This window comes from Balaenoptera acutorostrata, chromosome 7 (genome assembly GCF_949987535.1).
Source record: "Balaenoptera acutorostrata chromosome 7, mBalAcu1.1, whole genome shotgun sequence".
NCBI lineage: Eukaryota > Metazoa > Chordata > Mammalia > Artiodactyla > Balaenopteridae > Balaenoptera > Balaenoptera acutorostrata.
Window position 1 is genome coordinate 91382614 of NC_080070.1, and position 23173 is coordinate 91405786.

Below are 23173 nucleotides of genomic sequence, written 5' to 3' on the forward strand. Positions count from 1 at the left end.
AAATCTTGAAATTGTTTTCTTGGATGGTTGCCCTCTTTTGAAATTTTTGGTCGATTTTCCATCCCAGAATTTTTTTAGAGAGCAGGTGTCTTTTACCGAACTGCAAGTTCGGTAAATATTTAGTGACCTTTAGCAATGGGTTTAAAGCTGCTGTTGTGGGACGTGGCCTCAAGGAGGCAGCATTTCTCCATTCCCAAACCTGGGTACTAGGGCAGCAGAGCCTTTCTGGGAGTCGTGTTCCTAGGCTGTAAATTACATTGGAATGTGCATGGAGAAACCCCCATAAGTTGATGTCTCATTATTTCTTCTTGGGTTAAAAAAAGTTTTACTTGGTGTAAAGCTTAGAATATTGTTTGTCCTAGGTGTACACAATCTGGTTCATTTGTACATTATGCATGTCTTTTCAAGTACAGATCCTCTTCCCATATAAAATGTTACAGGGGGTTCTGCAGACGTCCATTGCTATATGATCGGTCTTTTTGAGATATGTATATAATATGTGTTTGTATACATATAGGAACACTAATCTTAATTTATCCATTCCCCCCACCTTTCCTTTTAGATGAGCATAGTTTCTTTTCGAAGTCTGTGAATGTCTTTCTCTGTGGAAATATGTTCATTTGTGTCAGTTATTAGATAACGCCTATAAGTGATATCATAGAATATAGGTCTTTTGCTTTCCGACTTACCTCATGTTTCGTGATTATCTCCAGACTCATTTGTGGTGCCTCAAAGAGCAATGGTTCATTGTTTTCCAGGGCTAATATTCCATTGTGTACATGGACCACTTCTTCTTTTTTTTTTTTTTTTAAATATTTATTTATTTATTTATTTATGGCTGTGTTGGGTCTTCGCTTCTGTGCGAGGGCTTTCTCTAGTTGTGGCAAGCGGGGGCCACTCTTCATCGCGGTGCGCGGGCCTCTCACCATCGTGGCCTCTCTTGTTGCGGAGCACAGGCTCCAGACGCGCAGGCTCAGTAATTGTGGCTCACGGGCCTATTTGCTCCGTGGCATGTGGGATCCTCCCAGACCAGGGCTCGAACCCGCGTCCCCTGCATTGGCAGGCGGACTCCCAACCACTGCGCCACCAGGGAAGCCCCGGACCACTTCTTCTTGATCCATTCACCTGTTGTTGGACATTTTGATTGCTTCCCTGTCTTGGCTATTGTGAATAAGGCTGCTCTGCAACTTTGGCGGCCTGTGTCTTCTCGATTCTTGTCTTCTCAGGTGAGAGGTCCAATGGTGCGCCTGCTGGATTGAATGGTACCTCCATTTTTACTTTTAAACACAGCTCCTTTCTGTTCTCATTATTGGCTGTTACCCCTTTACCTCTCACCTGCAGGTAGAGGGTGCACAGTTCTCTAAAATCCCTTCAGCATTTATTTTTTGTAGACTTTTTGCTGATGGTCATTCAACTGGTGTAAGTTGAAACTTTTTGTAGATTAGATTGCATGGGTCTAACCCTCCCTGAGGTTGAGCTTTTATGCATTTTCCTTTTTTAAAAAAAGAGCGTGAGTAAAACTTAACTCTTCATACTCTCTTCCTGAAACATTTGCCTGTTTTGAATTTTTGGTCCATTCCCTACTTCAGCACAATTTGTTAGGGCAGGTGTCCTTTACAGCCCTGAGTCCTTGTGAATGTTAAGTGACCATTAGCTGTGCGTTTAAAGCTGTTCTTGCAGGAAACGGCCACAAGGTGGCAGCATTTCCCCTTTACCAAATTTGGTTACTAGGGAAACAGAGCCTTAATGGAAGTGGTGTTCTAGGTTGTAAATTAGAATGGAATGTGCCAGGAAAAAGCCCTTTAGGTTTATGTATCATTACTTCTTGTTCATATTTGTAATTTACTTTTTATTTTTTATCCCAGCCAATATGATTACAATGGTTTGTTTGTTCTAGGTGTGCAAGATGTGGTCCTTTCACACATATACATGTATCTATTCTTCCTCGCATCCTTTTCCCATGTAGGTTATGACACAATGTTGAGTAGTCTTCTCCTGGTCTTCCGTACGTCTTTGGTGGTTATATATTTCACATGGTTTGTATATCTCTGTTAACGCCAATATTGTAATGTATCCAGTCCTCATCCCTTTCTATTTGGTGAACCATAAGTTTTGTAATGAATCTGTGATAGCCTTTCGCTGTGGAAATATCTTCATTGGTATCGATTTTTAAGTAACTCTTATAACTGATATGATAGGTTATGTGTCTTTTGCTTTCTCACTTACCACAGGTGGCGTGATTACGTCTAGACTCATCTATGGTGCTGTAAATGGCATTGTTTCATTTTTTTCACTAGCGAATATTCCATCTGTATATGGAGGAGTTCTTCTATGTCCACCCATCCGTTGGTGGACTTTTTGGTTACTTCCCATATCTTGGCTCTTGTCATACTGTGCAGTGCAGATTTCCCTGCCTGTGTCTTTCCAATTCTGTCTTCTTAAGTTATACGTCCAGGAGTGGACCTGCTGGATCATAGGGTAGCTCAATGTTTACCTTTTTAAGGCACCTCCATTCTGTTCTCATTCGTGGCCCTTTCCAAGTTACGTCCCCTTAGAAGTTGAGAGTATGCATTTCTCCACAACACCTTCAGCTTTTTTTGTTTGTAGTTTTTTTGCTGATGGTTATTCTGACACGTGTGAGCTGATACCTCTCTGTGGTTGAATTCGAATGTGTCACATAATCTGTTGAAATTGAGCTTTAAGGCATGTCCTTTTTCTTTTTCAAGCTGTGATTACCCCTTAGTTCTTCAAAGTGTTCTCTTTAAGTGTGTGTCAGATTTTGAAATGTTTTGCCATTCCCTCCCTCAAGATATTTTGAGGGCAGGTTTCATTTACATTTCTGCAGTACTTGTTCCTATGAAATGACCATTAGCACAGGCTTTAAAGCTGCTTTTGCAGGTAACTGCCAGAGGTCGGCAGCCTTTCTATGTCCCCCACCCTAGTAACTAGGGAAAAGCCCTTGCGGCCTGTGGTGTTTCTCGGTTATAAATCAGAGTGGAGTCTGCCCAGACAAACCCACACAAGCTGATGTCTCCTTACTTTGGTTGGATTTTTAAATTTAATGTTTATTTTTTATTGGAGTAATTTTCCACTGAGTACGTGGACCACTTCTACTTTGTGCATTCCTCTGTTGATGGACATTTTCATTGCTTCCAAGTGTTGGCTATGGTAAATATTCTTGGAGTGCAGGACTGCCAACCTGTGACTTTTTGTTTCTCATTTTCTCAGGTGATAGGCCCAGCAGTGGGTGTGATTGATTGACTGGTGGCACCGTGTTTCCCTTTTCAAAGCACCTTCTTTGTGTTTTCATGAGTGGCTCTTACCACGTCCCCCTTAGAATCGAGGGTATGCATTTCTCCACAATCGCTTCAGCATTTATTGTTTGCAGCATTTTTGCTAATGGCCCTTCTGGCTGCTGTGCGCTGATAGGTTTTTGTAATTTGGGTTTGCATGTCTTTGAGTATTCATAAAACTCATCATTTTTCTCCACCGTTTTCTTTTCTGTTAAAAAAAAGGAAACAATTGGGAGTACAATATAAATCTTGAAATTGTTTTCTTGGAAGGTTGCCCTCTTTTGAAATTTTTGGTCGATTTTCCATCCCAGAATTTTTTTAGAGAGCAGGTGTCTTTTACCAAACTGCAAGTTCGGTAAATATTTAGTGACCTTTAGCAATGGGTTTAAAGCTGCTGTTGTGGGACGTGGCCTCAAGGAAGCAGCATTTCTCCATTCCCAAACCTGGGTACTAGGGCAGCAGAGCCTTTCTGGGAGTCATGTTCCTAGGCTGTAAATTACATTGGAATGTGCATGGAGAAACCCCCATAAGTTGATGTCTCATTATTTCTTCTTGGGTTAAAAAAAGTTTTACTTGGTGTAAAGCTTAGAATATTGTTTGTCCTAGGTGTACACAATCTGGTTCATTTGTACATTATGCATGTCTTTTCAAGTACAGATCCTCTTCCCATATAAAATGTTACAGAGGGTTCTGCAGACGTCCATTGCTATATGATCGGTCTTTTTGAGATATGTATATAATATGTGTTTGTATACATATAGGAACACTAATCTTAATTTATCCATTCCCCCCACCTTTCCTTTTAGATGAGCATAGTTTCTTTTCGAAGTCTGTGAAAGTCTTTCTCTGTGGAAATATGTTCATTTGTGTCAGTTATTAGATAACGCCTATAAGTGATATCATAGAATATAGGTCTTTTGCTTTCCGACTTACCTCATGTTTCGCGATTATCTCCAGACTCATTTGTGGTGCCTCAAAGAGCAATGGTTCATTGTTTTCCAGGGCTAATATTCCATTGTGTACATGGACCACTTCTTCTTTTTTTTTTTTTTTTAATATTTATTTATTTATTTATTTATGGCTGTGTTGGGTCTTCGCTTCTGTGCGAGGGCTTTCTCTAGTTGTGGCAAGCGGGGGCCACTCTTCATCGCGGTGCGCGGGCCTCTCACCATCGTGGCCTCTCTTGTTGCGGAGCACAGGCTCCAGAAGCGCAGGCTCTGTAATTGTGGCTCACGGGCCTATTTGCTCCGTGGCATGTGGGATCCTCCCAGACCAGGGCTCGAACCCGCGTCCCCTGCATTGGCAGGCGGACTCCCAACCACTGCGCCACCAGGGAAGCCCCGGACCACTTCTTCTTGATCCATTCACCTGTTGTTGGACATTTTGATTGCTTCCCTGTCTTGGCTATTGTGAATAAGGCTGCTCTGCAGCTTTGGCGGCCTGTGTCTTCTCGATTCTTGTCTTCTCAGGTGAGAGGTCCAATGGTGCGCCTGCTGGATTGAATGGTACCTCCATTTTTACTTTTAAACACAGCTCCTTTCTGTTCTCATTATTGGCTGTTACCCCTTTACCTCTCACCCGCAGGTAGAGGGTGCACAGTTCTCTAAAATCCCTTCAGCATTTATTGTTTGTAGACTTTTTGCTGATGGTCATTCGACTGGTGTAAGTTGAAACTTTTTGTAGATTAGATTGCATGGGTCTAACCCTCCCTGAGGTTGAGCTTTTATGCATTTTCCTTTTTTAAAAAAAGAGCATGAGTAAAACTTAACTCTTCATACTCTCTTCCTGAAACATTTGCCTGTTTTGAATTTTTGGTCCATTCCCTACTTCAGCACAATTTGTTAGGGCAGGTGTCCTTTACAGCCCTGAGTCCTTGTGAATGTTAAGTGACCATTAGCTGTGCGTTTAAAGCTGTTCTTGCAGGAAACGGCCACAAGGTGGCAGCATTTCCCCTTTACCAAATTTGGTTACTAGGGAAACAGAGCCTTAATGGAAGTGGTGTTCTAGGTTGTAAATTAGAATGGAATGTGCCAGGAAAAAGCCTTTTAGGTTTATATCTCATTACTTCTTGTTCATATTTGTAATGTACTTTTTATTTTTTATCCCAGCCAATATGATTACAATGGTTTGTTTGTTCTAGGTGTGCAAGATGTGGTCCTTTCACACATATACATGTCTCTATTCTTCCTCGCATCCTTTTCCCATGTAGGTTATGACACAATGTTGAGTAGTCTTCTCCTGGTCTTCCGTACGTCTTTGGTGGTTATATATATCACATGGTGTGTATATCTCTGTTAACCCCAATATGGTAATGTATCCAGTCCTCATCCCTTTCTATTTGGTGAACCATAAGTTTTGTAATGAATCTGTGATAGCCTTTCGCTGTGGAAATATCTTCATTGGTATCGATTTTTAAGTAACTCTTATAACTGATATGATAGGTTATGTGTCTTTTGCTTTCTCACTTACCACAGGTGGCGTGATTACGTCTAGACTCATCTATGGTGCTGTAAATGGCATTGTTTCATTTTTTTCACTAGCGAATATTCCATCTGTATATGGAGGAGTTCTTCTATGTCCACCCATCCGTTGGTGGACTTTTTGGTTACTTCCCATATCTTGGCTCTTGTCATACTGTGCAGTGCAGATTTCCCTGCCTGTGTCTTTCCAATTCTGTCTTCTTAAGTTATACGTCCAGGAGTGGACCTGCTGGATCATAGGGTAGCTCAATGTTTACCTTTTTAAGGCACCTCCATTCTGTTCTCATTCGTGGCCCTTTCCAAGTTACGTCCCCTTAGAAGTTGAGAGTATGCATTTCTCCACAACACCTTCAGCTTTTTTTGTTTGTAGTTTTTTTGCTGATGGTTATTCTGACACGTGTGAGCTGATACCTCTCTGTGGTTGAATTCGAATGTGTCACATAATCTGTTGAAATTGAGCTTTAAGGCATGTCCTTTTTCTTTTTCAAGCTGTGATTACCCCTTAGTTCTTCAAAGTGTTCTCTTTAAGTATGTGTCACATTTTGAAATGTTGTGGCCATTACCTCCCTCAAGACATTTTGAGGGCAGGTTTCATTTACAGTTCTGCAGTACTTGTTCCTATGAAATGACCATTAGCACAGGCTTTAAAGCTGCTTTTGCAGGTAACTGCCAGAGGCTGGCAGCCTTTCTATGTCCCCCACCCTGGTAACTAGGGAAAAGCCCTTGCGGCCTGTGGTGTTTCTCGGTTATAAATCAGAGTGGAGTCTGCCCAGACAAACCCACACAAGCTGATGTCTCCTTACTTTGGTTGGATTTTTAAATTTAATGTTTATTTTTTATTGGAGTAATTTTCCACTGAGTACGTGGACCACTTCTACTTTGTGCATTCCTCTGTTGATGGACATTTTCATTGCTTCCAAGTGTTGGCTATGGTAAATATTCTTGGAGTGCAGGACTGCCAACCTGTGACTTTTTGTTTCTCATTTTCTCAGGTGATAGGCCCAGCAGTGGGTGTGATTGATTGACTGGTGGCACCGTGTTTCCCTTTTCAAAGCACCTTCTTTGTGTTTTCATGAGTGGCTCTTACCACGTCCCCCTTAGAATCGAGGGTATGCATTTCTCCACAATCGCTTCAGCATTTATTGTTTGCAGCATTTTTGCTAATGGCCCTTCTGGCTGCTGTGCGCTGATAGGTTTTTGTAATTTGGGTTTGCATGTCTTTGAATATTCATAAAACTCATCATTTTTCTCCACCGTTTTCTTTTCTGTTAAAAAAAAGGAAACAATTGGGAGTACAATATAAATCTTGAAATTGTTTTCTTGGAAGGTTGCCCTCTTTTGAAATTTTTGGTCGATTTTCCATCCCAGAATTTTTTTAGAGAGCAGGTGTCTTTTACCAAACTGCAAGTTCGGTAAATATTTAGTGACCTTTAGCAATGGGTTTAAAGCTGCTGTTGTGGGACGTGGCCTCAAGGAGGCAGCATTTCTCCATTCCCAAACCTGGGTACTAGGGCAGCAGAGCCTTTCTGGGAGTCGTGTTCCTAGGCTGTAAATTACATTGGAATGTGCATGGAGAAACCCCCATAAGTTGATGTCTCATTATTTCTTCTTGGGTTAAAAAAAGTTTTACTTGGTGTAAAGCTTAGAATATTGTTTGTCCTAGGTGTACACAATCTGGTTCATTTGTACATTATGCATGTCTTTTCAAGTACAGATCCTCTTCCCATATAAAATGTTACAGAGGGTTCTGCAGACGTCCATTGCTATATGATCGGTCTTTTTGAGATATGTATATAATATGTGTTTGTATACATATAGGAACACTAATCTTAATTTATCCATTCCCCCCACCTTTCCTTTTAGATGAGCATAGTTTCTTTTCGAAGTCTGTGAAAGTCTTTCTCTGTGGAAATATGTTCATTTGTGTCAGTTATTAGATAACGCCTATAAGTGATATCATAGAATATAGGTCTTTTGCTTTCCGACTTACCTCATGTTTCGTGATTATCTCCAGACTCATTTGTGGTGCCTCAAAGAGCAATGGTTCATTGTTTTCCAGGGCTAATATTCCATTGTGTACATGGACCACTTCTTCTTTTTTTTTTTTTTTTTAATATTTATTTATTTATTTATTTATGGCTGTGTTGGGTCTTCGCTTCTGTGCGAGGGCTTTCTCTAGTTGTGGCAAGCGGGGGCCACTCTTCATCGCGGTGCGCGGGCCTCTCACCATCGTGGCCTCTCTTGTTGCGGAGCACAGGCTCCAGACGCGCAGGCTCAGTAATTGTGGCTCACGGGCCTATTTGCTCCGTGGCATGTGGGATCCTCCCAGACCAGGGCTCGAACCCGCGTCCCCTGCATTGGCAGGCGGACTCCCAACCACTGCGCCACCAGGGAAGCCCCGGACCACTTCTTCTTGATCCATTCACCTGTTGTTGGACATTTTGATTGCTTCCCTGTCTTGGCTATTGTGAATAAGGCTGCTCTGCAGCTTTGGCGGCCTGTGTCTTCTCGATTCTTGTCTTCTCAGGTGAGAGGTCCAATGGTGCGCCTGCTGGATTGAATGGTACCTCCATTTTTACTTTTAAACACAGCTCCTTTCTGTTCTCATTATTGGCTGTTACCCCTTTACCTCTCACCTGCAGGTAGAGGGTGCACAGTTCTCTAAAATCCCTTCAGCATTTATTGTTTGTAGACTTTTTGCTGATGGTCATTCGACTGGTGTAAGTTGAAACTTTTTGTAGATTAGATTGCATGGGTCTAACCCTCCCTGAGGTTGAGCTTTTATGCATTTTCCTTTTTTAAAAAAAGAGCGTGAGTAAAACTTAACTCTTCATACTCTCTTCCTGAAACATTTGCCTGTTTTGAATTTTTGGTCCATTCCCTACTTCAGCACAATTTGTTAGGGCAGGTGTCCTTTACAGCCCTGAGTCCTTGTGAATGTTAAGTGACCATTAGCTGTGCGTTTAAAGCTGTTCTTGCAGGAAACGGCCACAAGGTGGCAGCATTTCCCCTTTACCTAATTTGGTTACTAGGGAAACAGAGCCTTAATGGAAGTGGTGTTCTAGGTTGTAAATTAGAATGGAATGTGCCAGGAAAAAGCCTTTTAGGTTTATATCTCATTACTTCTTGTTCATATTTGTAATGTACTTTTTATTTTTTATCCCAGCCAATATGATTACAATGGTTTGTTTGTTCTAGGTGTGCAAGATGTGGTCCTTTCACACATATACATGTCTCTATTCTTCCTCGCATCCTTTTCCCATGTAGGTTATGACACAATGTTGAGTAGTCTTCTCCTGGTCTTCCGTACGTCTTTGGTGGTTATATATATCACATGGTGTGTATATCTCTGTTAACCCCAATATTGTAATGTATCCAGTCCTCATCCCTTTCTATTTGGTGAACCATAAGTTTTGTAATGAATCTGTGATAGCCTTTCGCTGTGGAAATATCTTCATTGGTATCGATTTTTAAGTAACTCTTATAACTGATATGATAGGTTATGTGTCTTTTGCTTTCTCACTTACCACAGGTGGCGTGATTACGTCTAGACTCATCTATGGTGCTGTAAATGGCATTGTTTCATTTTTTTCACTAGCGAATATTCCATCTGTATATGGAGGAGTTCTTCTATGTCCACCCATCCGTTGGTGGACTTTTTGGTTACTTCCCATATCTTGGCTCTTGTCATACTGTGCAGTGCAGATTTCCCTGCCTGTGTCTTTCCAATTCTGTCTTCTTAAGTTATACGTCCAGGAGTGGACCTGCTGGATCATAGGGTAGCTCAATGTTTACCTTTTTAAGGCACCTCCATTCTGTTCTCATTCGTGGCCCTTTCCAAGTTACGTCCCCTTAGAAGTTGAGAGTATGCATTTCTCCACAACACCTTCAGCTTTTTTTGTTTGTAGTTTTTTTGCTGATGGTTATTCTGACACGTGTGAGCTGATACCTCTCTGTGGTTGAATTCGAATGTGTCACATAATCTGTTGAAATTGAGCTTTAAGGCATGTCCTTTTTCTTTTTCAAGCTGTGATTACCCCTTAGTTCTTCAAAGTGTTCTCTTTAAGTGTGTGTCAGATTTTGAAATGTTTTGCCATTCCCTCCCTCAAGATATTTTGAGGGCAGGTTTCATTTACATTTCTGCAGTACTTGTTCCTATGAAATGACCATTAGCACAGGCTTTAAAGCTGCTTTTGCAGGTAACTGCCAGAGGTCGGCAGCCTTTCTATGTCCCCCACCCTAGTAACTAGGGAAAAGCCCTTGCGGCCTGTGGTGTTTCTCGGTTATAAATCAGAGTGGAGTCTGCCCAGACAAACCCACACAAGCTGATGTCTCCTTACTTTGGTTGGATTTTTAAATTTAATGTTTATTTTTTATTGGAGTAATTTTCCACTGAGTACGTGGACCACTTCTACTTTGTGCATTCCTCTGTTGATGGACATTTTCATTGCTTCCAAGTGTTGGCTATGGTAAATATTCTTGGAGTGCAGGACTGCCAACCTGTGACTTTTTGTTTCTCATTTTCTCAGGTGATAGGCCCAGCAGTGGGTGTGATTGATTGACTGGTGGCACCGTGTTTCCCTTTTCAAAGCACCTTCTTTGTGTTTTCATGAGTGGCTCTTACCACGTCCCCCTTAGAATCGAGGGTATGCATTTCTCCACAATCGCTTCAGCATTTATTGTTTGCAGCATTTATGCTAATGGCCCTTCTGGCTGCTGTGAGCGGATAGGGTTTTGTAATTTGCGTTTGCATGTCTTTGAAAATTCGTAAAACTCATCATTTTTCCCCGCCTTTTTCTTTTCTGTTAAAAAAAGGAAACAATAGGGAGTACAGTATAACTCTTGAAATTGTCTTCTTGGAAGTTTGCCCTCTTTTGAAATTTTTGGTCGATTTTCCACCCCAGAAATTTTTAGAGAGCAGGTGTCATTTACCGAACTGCAAGTGTGTTGAACATTTAGTGACCTTTAGCAATGGGTTTAAAACTGCTTTTGTGGGAAGAGGCCTCAAGCATTCAGCATTTCTCCATTCCCAAACCTGGGTACTAGAGCAGCAGAGCCTTTCTGGAAGTCGTGTTCCTAGGTTGTAAATTACATTGGAATGTGCATAGAGAAACCCCCATAAGTTTATGTCTCATTATCTCTTCTTGGGTTAAAAAAGATTTTTAATTGGGGTAAAGCTTAGAATATTGTTTGTCCTAGGTGTACACAATCTGCTTCATTTGTACATTATATGTGTCTATTCAAGTACAGATCCTCTTCCCATGTAAAATGTTACAGAGTGTTCTGCAGACCTCCATTGCTATATGATCGGTCTTTTTGAGATATGTAAATAATATGTGTTTGTATACATATAGTAACACTAATCTTAATTTATCCATTCCCCCCACCTTTCACTTTAGATGAGCATCGTTTCATTTCAAAGTCTGTTAGTGTTTTTCTCTGTGGAAATATGTTCATTTGCGTCAGTTATTAGATAACGACTATAAGTGATATCATACAATACAGGTCTTTTGCTTTCCAACTTACCTCATCTTTCATGATTATCTCCAGACTCATTTGTGGTGCATCAAAGAGCAATGGTTCATTGTTTTCCATGGCTAATATTCTATTGTGTACATGGACCACTTCTTCTTTATCAATTCACCTGTTGTTGAACATTTTGATTGCTTCACTGTCTTGGCTATTGTGCATAAGGCTGCACTGCAGCTTTTGGGGCTGTGTCTTCTCGATTCTTTTCTTCTCATGTGAGAGGTCCAATGGTGCACCTGCTGGATTGAATGGTACCTCCATTTTTACTTTTAAACACAGCTCCTTTCTGTTCTCATTATTGGCTGTTACCCCTTTACCTCTCACCTGCAGGTAGAGGTTACACAGTTCTCCAAAACCCCTTCAGCATTTATTTTTTGTAGACTTTTTGCTGATGGTCAGTCGACTGGTTTGAGTTGAAACTTTTTGTAGATTAGATTGCATGGGTCTAACACTCCCTGAGAATGACCTTTTATCCATTTTCCTTTCTTTAAAAAGAGAGTGAGGAAAACTTACCTCTTCATACTATCTTCTTGAAAATTTTGCCTCTTTTGAATTTTTTTATCCATTCCCTACCTCAGCACAATTTTGAGGGCTGGTGTCCTTTACAGCCCTGAGTCCTTGTGAATGGTAAGTGACCATTAGATGTGGGTTAAATGCTGCTCTTGCGGGAATCGGCCACAAGGTGGCAGCATTTCTCCTGTACCATATCTTGTTACTAGGGGAACAGAGCCTTACTGGAAGTGGTGTTCTACGTTGTAACTTAGAATGGAATGTGCCAGGAAAAAGACCCTGAAGTTTATGTCTCATTACTTCTTGGTCATTATTTTAATTTTTAGAATATTGTTTTTCCTAGGTGTACACATTCTATTTCAATTGTACATTACATATATTTCTTCATGTACAGTTCACCTTCTCATGTAAATTATTAGAGTGTTCCATAGACCTCCATTTCTATATGGTCGGTCTTTTTGATATATGTATTTAATATGTATTTCTATACGTATGCTCACTGTTATCTTAAACATAAGCATAGTTTGTCTTCTAACTCTGTGAGTGTCTTTCTCTGTGGAAATATGTTCATTTGTGTCAGTTGTTAGATCATACCTATAAGTAATATCATAGTATATTTTTCTTTTGCTTTCCAAATTACCTCATGTTTTGTGATTAAATCTAGGCTCATCTACGGTGCTGCAAAGAGCAGTGTTTCATTGTTTTCCATGGCAAATATTCCATTGTGTACCCCGACCACTTCTTCTTTGTCTATTCATGTTGATGGGCATTTTGGTTGCTTCCTTGTCTTGCCTATTGTGAATACTGCTGCAGTGCAGCTCTTGCAGCCTGTGTCTTCTCGATTCTGCTCTTCTCTGGTGATAGGCCCAGCTCTGGTCCTGCTGGATCAAATGGTGGCTCAATTTTTACTTTTAAACACAGCTCCTTTCTCTTCTCATTATTGGCTCTTACCACTTTACATCTCACCAGCTGCTACAGGGCACAGAGTTGGCTGAAACCCCTTCAGCATTTATTGTTCGTAGATGTTTTGCTAATGGTTATTTGACTGGTGCAAGTTGAAACTTTTTGTAGATTAGATTTGCATTAGTCTAATACTTCTTTATGTTTAGTTTATATCCATTTTCCTTTTTTAAAAAAAGTGAGTAAAACTTACCCCTTAAAAAAAAGTGAGTAAAACTTACCAATGATCTTTTTGAAAAATTTGCTGTGTGTTGAGTTTTTTGCCCATTCCCTGCCTCAGGACATTTTTTGAGGGCAGGTGTCCTTTACAGCCCTGAGTCCTTGTGAATATAACTGACCATTAGCTGTGGGGTTAAAGCTGGTCTTGCGTTAAATGGCCACAAGGAGGCAGCATTTCTACATTTCCAACTCTCGGCACTTGGGCAACAGAGCCTTCCTGGAAATCGTGTTAGTAGGCTGAAAATTAGAGTGGAATGTGCCAAGACAACACCCAACAGCTTATATATCCTTACTTTCTGTTTGATTTTTAAATTTATTTTTTATTAGAGCAAATTTGATTAAAACGTTGTGTTTCTTCTAGGTGTACAGAATCTGGTTCATTATATATATGTATCTATAGATCTTTGGATCCTATCCCACGTAGGTTATTACAGAGTGTTGAGTAGACCTCTGTAGGTATAGCCTAGGTTTTGGTGGTTTATATTTTTCATATGTATTTGTATAGGTCTGTCATCCAGCATATACTAATTTATACATGCCTCACACCTTTCCATTTGGTTAAATATAATTTTGTTTTCTTCATCCATTAGGGCCCTTGTCTTGGAAATAAGTTCATGTGTATCAATTTTTATGTAAAACCCAAAAGTGATATCATAGGATATCTGTCTTTCAGTTTCTTTGTTACTTCAAGTTGTGTGATTATCTCTAGGTCTTTCTATGGTGTTGCAAACGTCACTGTTTCATTCTTTTCCATGGCTAATATTCGACTGTGTACAATGAAAACTTCTTCTTTGTGCATTCATCTGTTGAAGGACATTTTGGTTGTTTCCAACATTTGGCTATGGTAAATACTGCTGCAGTGCAGGATTGCCAGCCTGTGTCTTTTTGATTCTGGTCTTCTAAGGTGATAGTCCCAGCAGTGGGCTTTCCAGATCATATAGTAGCTCAATGTTTACATTTAAAATCACCTCCATTATGTTCTCACTACTGACTGTTACCAGTTTACATCCAATCAGCTGCTAGAGGGTACACAGTTCTCTAATACCCATTCACCATTTATCATTTGTAGATTTTTTTGGTGATGATCATTCTGACTGTTGTGAGGTAAATGTTTTGGAGATTGGATTAGCATGTCTTTATTAATTCAAGAGGTTGAGCATTTTTCCATGCCCACTGCTGGGGATATCAACTGAGAAGATGATGATCAGAAAGACAAGAGTTGGCAATCCTGCACTCCAGCAACATTTACCATAGCCAATATTTGGAAGGAATGAATATGTGCATCACCAGAGGAATGCACAAAGAGGATGTGCTCCATGTACACAATGTAATATTACTCCAATAAAAATAAAAATTAAATTAAAAAAAAAACAAAAGTAAGGAGACATCAGCTTTTCTGGGTTTATCGGGGCACATTCCATGCTAATTTATAACCCAGGACCACCACTGGCCAGAAGGACTGTTTCCCTAGTTACCAGAGTGGGGAACGTAGAAAGGCTGCTGCTCTCTGGCTGTTACCTGCAAAAGCAGGTTTAAAGCCTGAGCTAATGGTCACTTCATATGAACAAGTACTGCAGGGCTGTAGATGAAACCTGCCCTCAAAATGTCTTGAGGGAGATAATGGCCAAAATATTTCAAATGGTGACACATACTTTAAGAAAACATTTTGAAGAAATAAGCTCTAATCACAGCTGGAAAAATAAAAAGGACATGTCTTAAAGCTCAATTTCAACGCATTATGAGACACATGCAAATGCAACCACAAAGAGGTATCAGCACACACCACTCAGAATAACCATCAGCAAAAACTACAAAGAATAAATGCTGAAGGTGCTGGGAAGAAATACATACCCTCCACTTTGAGTGGGACCTAACCTGGAAAGAGCCACTAAGGAGAACAGAATAGAGGTGCCTTTAAAAGGTAAACATTGAGCTACCATATGATCCAGCAGACCTATTCCTGGACCTATAAACTAAGAAGACAGAATTGGAAGAACACAGGCACGCAAATCTGCCTTGCATAGTATTACAATAGCCAAGATATGGAAGTAACCAAAAAGTCCACCGACAGATGGGTGGACAAAGAAGAACTGCTACCTGTACAGATGGAATATGAGCTAGTGATAAAATGAAACAATGCCATTTGCAGCACCATAGATGAGTCTAGAAGTAATCACGCAACTTGGAGTAAGTGAGAAGGCAAAAGACACATATCCTATCATATCACATATAGGTGTTACCTAGAAAATGATACAAACAAAGATATTTCCACAGAGAAACACTATCATAGATTCATTAAAAAAACTTATGCTTCACCAACTGGAAAGGTGTGAGGATTGGATACATTACCATATTGAGGTTAACAGAGAGATACAAACACATGTGAAATATAGAATCACCAAAGACCTACGCAATACCAAGAGAAGACTAGTCAACATTGTGTCATAAGCTACGTGGGAAAAGGATCCGAAGAAGAATAGATATATGTATATGTGTGAAAGAACCACATCTTGCACACCTAGAGCAAACAAAACATTGTAATCAAGTTTGCTGTGATAAAAAATAAAAATTAAGTTAAAAATACGAACAAGAAGTAATGAGACATAAACTTAAAGGGCTTCTTCCTCGCACATTCCATTCTAATTTAAAACCTAGAACACCACTTCCAGTAAGGCTCTGTTGCCCTAGTAACCAGATTTGGTAAAGGAGAAATGCTGCCGCCTTCTGGCCGATTCCCGCAAGAGCAGCTTTTAACCCACAGCTAATGGTCACTTACCATTCACAAGGACTCAGGGCTGTAAAGGACACCTGCCTTCAAAATTGTGCTGAGGTAGGGAATGGATAAAAAAAAATTCAAAACAGGCAAAATTTTCAAGAAGATAGTATGAAGAGGTAAGTTTTCCTCACTGTCTGTTCAAAAAAAGGAAAATGGATAAAAGCTCCACCTCAGGAAGTATTAGACTCTTGCAATCTAATCTACAAAATGTTTTCAACTCAAACCAGTCGAATGACCATTGGCAAAAAGTCTACAAACAATAAATGCTGAAGAGGTTTTAGAGAAATATGTACCCTCTAGCTGCTGGTGAGATGTAAAGGGGTTAACCGCCAATAATGAGAACAGAAAGGAGCTGCGTTTAAAAGGAAAAATTGAGGTACCATTCAATCCAGCAGGCGCACCAATGGGCCTCTCACCTGAGAAGACCAGAATGAAGAAGACCCGGGCTGCAAAAGCTGCACTGCAGCCTTATTCACAATAGACAAGACAGTGAAGCAACCAAAATGTCCATCAACAGATGAAAGGATAAAGAAGAAGTGGTCCATGTACACAATGAATACTAGCCATGGAAAACAATGAAACACTGCTCTTTGAGGCACCATAGATGATCTTGGAGATAATCACAGAACACGAGGTAAGTCGGAAAGCAAAAGTCCTATATCCTATGATATCACTTATAGGCGTTATCTAATAACTGACACAAATGAACTTATTTCCACAGAGAAAGTCAATCACAGACTTATTAAAAAAAACTATGCTTATCTAAAAGGAAAGGTGGGGGAATGGGTAAATGAAGATTAGCATTACCATATGTATACAAATACACATTATATACATATATCAAAGAGACCGACCATATAGCAAGGAAGGATTACGGAACACTCTGTAATGATTTACACGGGAAGAGGATCTCTACATAAATAGGTATATAGAATATGTAGATGAACCAGAGTGTGTACACCTTGGACAAGCAACATTCTAACGATTACCCCAATTGAAAAAATTAAAACAACGAACTAGGAGTAAGGAGACATAAACTTATGGGGGGTTTTCCTGGCACATTCCATCCAAATTTAAAACCTAGGCAAACAACTTCCAGAATGGCTCTGCTGCCCTAGTACCCAGATTTGGGAATGGAGAAATGCTGCATCCTTGTGGCCGTTTCCCACAACAGCAGCTTTAAACCCACTGCAAAAGGTCACTAAATATTCACCAATTGCAGGTCTGTAAATGACACCGGCCCTCCAAAAAATACTGAGGTCGAAAATCGACCCAAAAATTCTAGAGTGCCACTTTCCGAAAGGAAAATTTGAAGAGGTATATTACACTCACACGTTTTTACTTTTTTCCTTTAACAGAAAAGAAAAAGGCGTGGAAAAATGATGAATTGTAGGAATTTTTACAGACATGTAAACCCAAATTACAAAAACCTATCAGCTCACACCAGTCAGAATGGCCATCAACAAAAATGCTGCAAACAATAAATGCTGACGTGATTGTGGAGAAATGCGTACCCTGGATTCTAAGGGGTCGTGGTAAGAGCCACTAATGAAAGCACAATTGAGGTGCCTTGAAAAGGTCAACGTTGAGCTACCATACCAGTCAATTAATCATACCCACTGCTGGGTCTATCACCTGAGAAAATGAAAATCAAAAATCACAGGCTGGCAATCCTGCACTCCAGCAATATTTACCATAGGCAACACTTGGAAGCACCGAAAATGTCCATCAACAGAGGAACGCACAAGAAGAAGTGGTCCATGTACACACTGGAATATTAGCCATGGAAAACATGGAAGCACTGCTCTTTGAGGCACCATAGATGAGCCTGGAGATAATCACAAAACATGAAGTAGGTCGTAAAGCAAAAGACCTATAGCCTATATTATCACTTATGGCATTATCTAATAACTGACACAGATGAACATATTTCCAAAGAGAAAGACACTCACAGGCTTAGAAAACAAACTATGCTATCGAAAAGGAAAGGAGGGGGGAAATTGAGAAATGAAGATTAGTGTCACTATACATATACAAATACATATTATATACATGTATCAAAAAGACCGAACATATAGCAAGGGAGGTCGACGGAACACTGTAATATTTTACATGGGAAGAGGATCTGTACATTAATAGACATACATAATGTACAAATGAACCAGATTGTGTACACCTAGGACAAACAATATTCTAAACTTTACCCAGATTTAAAAAAAAATGTAAAAACCAAGAAGAAGTAATGAGACATAAACTTATGGGGATTTCTCCTGGCAAATTCCATCCTAATTTACAACCTAGGACAATGACTTCCAGAAAGGCTCTGCTGCCCTAGTACCCAGATTGGGGAATGGAGAAATGCTACCTCCTTGTGGCCGTTTCCCACAACAGCAGCTTTGAACGCACTGCAAAAGTCACTAAATTTTCACCAACTTGCAGTTCTGTAAATGACACCTGCCCTCCAGAAAATTTCTGGGGTCAAAAATCGACCGTAAATTTCAGAAGAGGGCAACCTTCGAAGAAGACAATTTCAAGAGCTATATTGTACTCACGGTTTTTTCTTTTAAGAAAAAGGCATAGGAATATGATGAATTTTAAAAATTTTAATGACATGCATAGCCATATTACAAAAACCTATCAGCTCACAGCAGTCAGAATGGCCATTAGGAAAAATGCTGCAAAAAATAAATGGTGAAGGGAGTGTGGAGAAATGCGTACCCTCGGTTGTAAGGGGGGGCATGTAAAGAGCCACTAAAGAAAACACAATGTAGGTGCTTTGAAAAGGGAAACATTGAGCTACCGGTCAATCAATCACAACCACTGCTTGGCCTATCACCTGAGAAAATGAGAATCAAAAAGTCACAGGCTGGCAAACCTGTACGCCAGCAAGATTAACCATAGCCAGCACTTGGAAGCAATGAAAATGTCCATCAACCGAGGAATGCACCAAGAAGTGGTCCACGTACACAATGGAATATTACTCTAATAATAAATATAAATTAAATTTAAAAACAAACAAAAGCAAGGAGACATCAACCTTTGTGGGTTTACCCGGGCACGTTGCACTCTAATTTATAACCGAAGAACACCACTGGCCGGTAGGTCTGTTTCCCTAGTACCAGCAAGGGGAACGTAGAAAGGCTGCCGCTCTCTGGCCGTTACCTGCAAAAGCAGGTTTAAAGCCTGAGCTAATGGTCACTTCATATGAACAAGTACTGCAGGGCTGTAAATGAAACCTGCCCTCAAAATGTCTTGAGGGAGAAAATGGCCAAAATATTTCCAATGGTGACACATACTTTAAGAAAACACTTTGAAGAAATAAGCTCTAATCACAGCTGGAAAAATAAAAAGGACATGTCTTAAAGCTCAATTTCAACGCATTATGAGACACATGCAAATGCAACCACAAAGAGGTATCAGCTCACACCACTCAGAATAACCATCAGCAAAAACTACAAAGAATAAATGCTGAAGGTGCTGGGAAGAAATACATACCCTGCACTTTAAGTGGGACCTAACCTGGAAAGAGCCACTAAGGAGAACAGAATAGAGGTGCCTTTAAAAGGTAAACATTGAGCTACCATATGATCCAGCAGACCTATTCCTGGACCTATAAACTAAGAAGACAGAATTGGAAGGACACAGGCACGCAAATCTGCATTGCCTAGTATTACAATAGCCAAGATATGGAAGTTACCAAAAAGTCCACCGACAGATGGGTGGACAAAGAAGAACTGTTACCTGTACAGATGGAATATGAGCTAGTGAAAAAATGAAACAATGCCATTTGCAGCACCATAGATGAGTCTAGAAGTAATCACGCAACTTGGAGTAAGTGAGAAGGCAAAAGACACATATCCTATCATATCACATATAGGTGTTACCTAGAAAATGATACAAACAAAGATATTTCCACAGAGAAACACTATCATAGATTCATTAAAAAAACTTATGCTTCACCAACTGGAAAGGTGTGAGGATTGGATACATTACCATATTGAGGTTAACAGAGAGATACAAACACATGTGAAATATAGAATCACCAAAGACCTACGCAATACCAAGAGAAGACTAGTCAACATTGTGTCATAAGCTACGTGGGAAAAGGATCCGAAGAAGAATAGATATATGTATATGTGTGAAAGAACCACATCTTGCACACCTAGAGCAAACAAAACATTGTAATCAAGTTTGCTGTGATAAAAAATAAAAATTAAGTTAAAAATACGAACAAGAAGTAATGAGACATAAACTTAAAGGGCTTCTTCCTCGCACATTCCATTCTAATTTAAAACCTAGAACACCACTTCCAGTAAGGCTCTGTTGCCCTAGTAACCAGATTTGGTAAAGGAGAAATGCTGCCGCCTTCTGGCCGATTCCCGCAAGAGCAGCTTTTAACCCACAGCTAATGGTCACTTACCATTCACAAGGACTCAGGGCTGTAAAGGACACCTGCCTTCAAAATTGTGCTGAGGTAGGGAATGGATAAAAAAAAATTCAAAACAGGCAAAATTTTCAAGAAGATAGTATGAAGAGGTAAGTTTTCCTCACTGTCTGTTCAAAAAAAGGAAAATGGATAAAAGCTCCACCTCAGGAAGTATTAGACTCTTGCAATCTAATCTACAAAATGTTTTCAACTCAAACCAGTCGAATGACCATTGGCAAAAAGTCTACAAACAATAAATGCTGAAGAGGTTTTAGAGAAATGTGTACCCTCTAGCTGCCGGTGAGATGTAAAGGGGTTAACCGCCAATAATGAGAACAGAAAGGAGCTGCGTTTAAAAGGAAATATTGAGGTACCATTCAATCCAGCAGGCACACCAATGGGCCTCTCACCTGAGAAGACCAGAATGAAGAAGACCCGGGCTGCAAAAGCTGCACTGCAGCCTTATTCACAATAGACAAGACAGTGAAGCTACCAAAATGTCCATCAACAGATGAAAGGATAAAGAAGAAGTGGTCCATGTACACAATGAATACTAGCTATGGAAAACAATGAAACACTGCTCTTTGAGGCACCATAGATGATCTTGGAGATAATCACAGAACACGAGGTAAGTCGGAAAGCAAAAGTCCTATATCCTATGATATCACTTATAGGCGTTATCTAATAACTGACACAAATGAACTTATTTCCACAGAGAAAGTCAATCACAGACTTATTAAAAAAACTATGCTTATCTAAAAGGAAAGGTGGGGGAATGGGTAAATGAAGATTAGCATTACCATATGTATACAAATACATATTATATACATATATCAAAGAGACCGACCATATAGCAAGGAAGGATTATGGAACACTCTGTAATAATTTACACGGGAAGAGGATCTCTACATAAATAGGTATATAGAATATGTAGATGAACCAGAGTGTGTACACCTTGGACAAGCAACATTCTCACCATTACCCCAATTGAAAAAATTAAAACAACGAACTAGGAGTAAGGAGACATAAACTTATGGGGGGTTTTCCTGGCACATTCCATCCAAATTTAAAACCTAGGCAAACAACTTCCAGAATGGCTCTGCTGCCCTAGTACCCAGATTTGGGAATGGAGAAATGCTGCATCCTTGTGGCCGTTTCCCACAACAGCAGCTTTAAACCCACTGCAAAAGGTCACTAAATATTCACCAATTGCAGGTCTGTAAATGACACCGGCCCTCCAAAAAATACTGAGGTCGAAAATCGACCCAAAAATTCTAGAGTGCCACCTTCCAAAGAGAAAATTTGAAGAGGTATATTATACTCACACATTTTTTCTTTTTTCTTTTAACAGAAAAGGAAAAGGCGTGGAAAAATGATGAATTGTAGGAATTTTTACAGACATGTAAACCCAAATTACAAAAACCTATCAGCTCACACCAGTCAGAATGGCCACCAACAAAAATGCTGCAAACAATAAATGCTGACGTGATTGTGGAGAAATGCGTACCCTCGATTCTAAGGGGGACGTGGTAAGAGCCACTAAGGAAAGCACAATTGAGGTGCCTTGAAAAGGTCAACGTTGAGCTACCATACCAGTCAATCAATCAAACCCACTGCTGGGTCTATCACCTGAGAAAATGAAAATCAAAAATCACAGTCTGGCAATCCTGCACTCCAGCAATATTTACCATAGGCAACACTTGGAAGCAACGAAAATGTCCATCAACAGAGGAACGCACCAAGAAGAAGTGGTCCATGTACACACTGGAATATTAGCCATGGAAAACATGGAAACACTGCTCTTTGAGGCACCATAGATGAGCCTGGAGATAATCACAAAACATGAAGTAGGTCGTAAAGCAAAAGACCTATAGCCTATATTATCACTTATGGCATTATCTAATAACTGACACAGATGAACATATTTCCAAAGAGAAAGACACTCACAGGCTTAGAAAACAAACTATGCTATCGAAAAGGAAAGGAGGGGGGAAATTGAGAAATGAAGATTAGTGTCACTATACATATACAAATACATATTATATACATGTATCAAAAAGACCGAACATATAGCAAGGGAGGTCGACGGAACACTGTAATATTTTACATGGGAAGAGGATCTGTACATTAATAGACATACATAATGTACAAATGAACCAGATTGTGTACACCTAGGAGAAACAATATTCTAAACTTTACCCAGATTTAAAAAAAAATGTAAAAACCAAGAAGAAGTAATGAGACATAAACTTATGGGGATTTCTCCTGGCCAATTCCATCCTAATTTACAACCTAGGACAATGACTTCCAGAAAGGCTCTGCTGCCCTAGTACCCAGATTGGGGAATGGAGAAATGCTACCTCCTTGTGGCCGTTTCCCACAACAGCAGCTTTGAACGCACTGCAAAAGTCACTAAATTTTCACCAACTTGCAGTTCTGTAAATGACACCTGCCCTCCAGAAAATTTCTGGGGTCAAAAATCGACCGTAAATTTCAGAAGAGGGCAACCTTCGAAGAAGACAATTTCAAGAGCTATATTGTACTCACGGTTTTTTCTTTTAAGAAAAAGGCATAGGAATATGATGAATTTTAAAAATTTTAATGACATGCATAGCCATAGTACAAAAACCTATCAGCTCACAGCAGTCAGAATGGCCATTAGGAAAAATGCTGCAAAAAATAAATGGTTAAGGGAGTGTGGAGAAATGCGTACCCTCGGTTATAAGGGGGGGCATGTAAAGAGCCACTAAAGAAAACACAATGTAGGTGCTTTGAAAAGGGAAACATTGAGCTACCGGTCAATCAATCACAACCACTGCTTGGCCTATCACCTGAGAAAATGAGAATCAAAAAGTCACAGGCTGGCAAACCTGTACGCCAGCAAGATTAACCATAGCCAGCACTTGGAAGCAATGAAAATGTCCATCAACCGAGGAATGCACCAAGAAGTGGTCCACGTACACAATGGAATATTACTCTA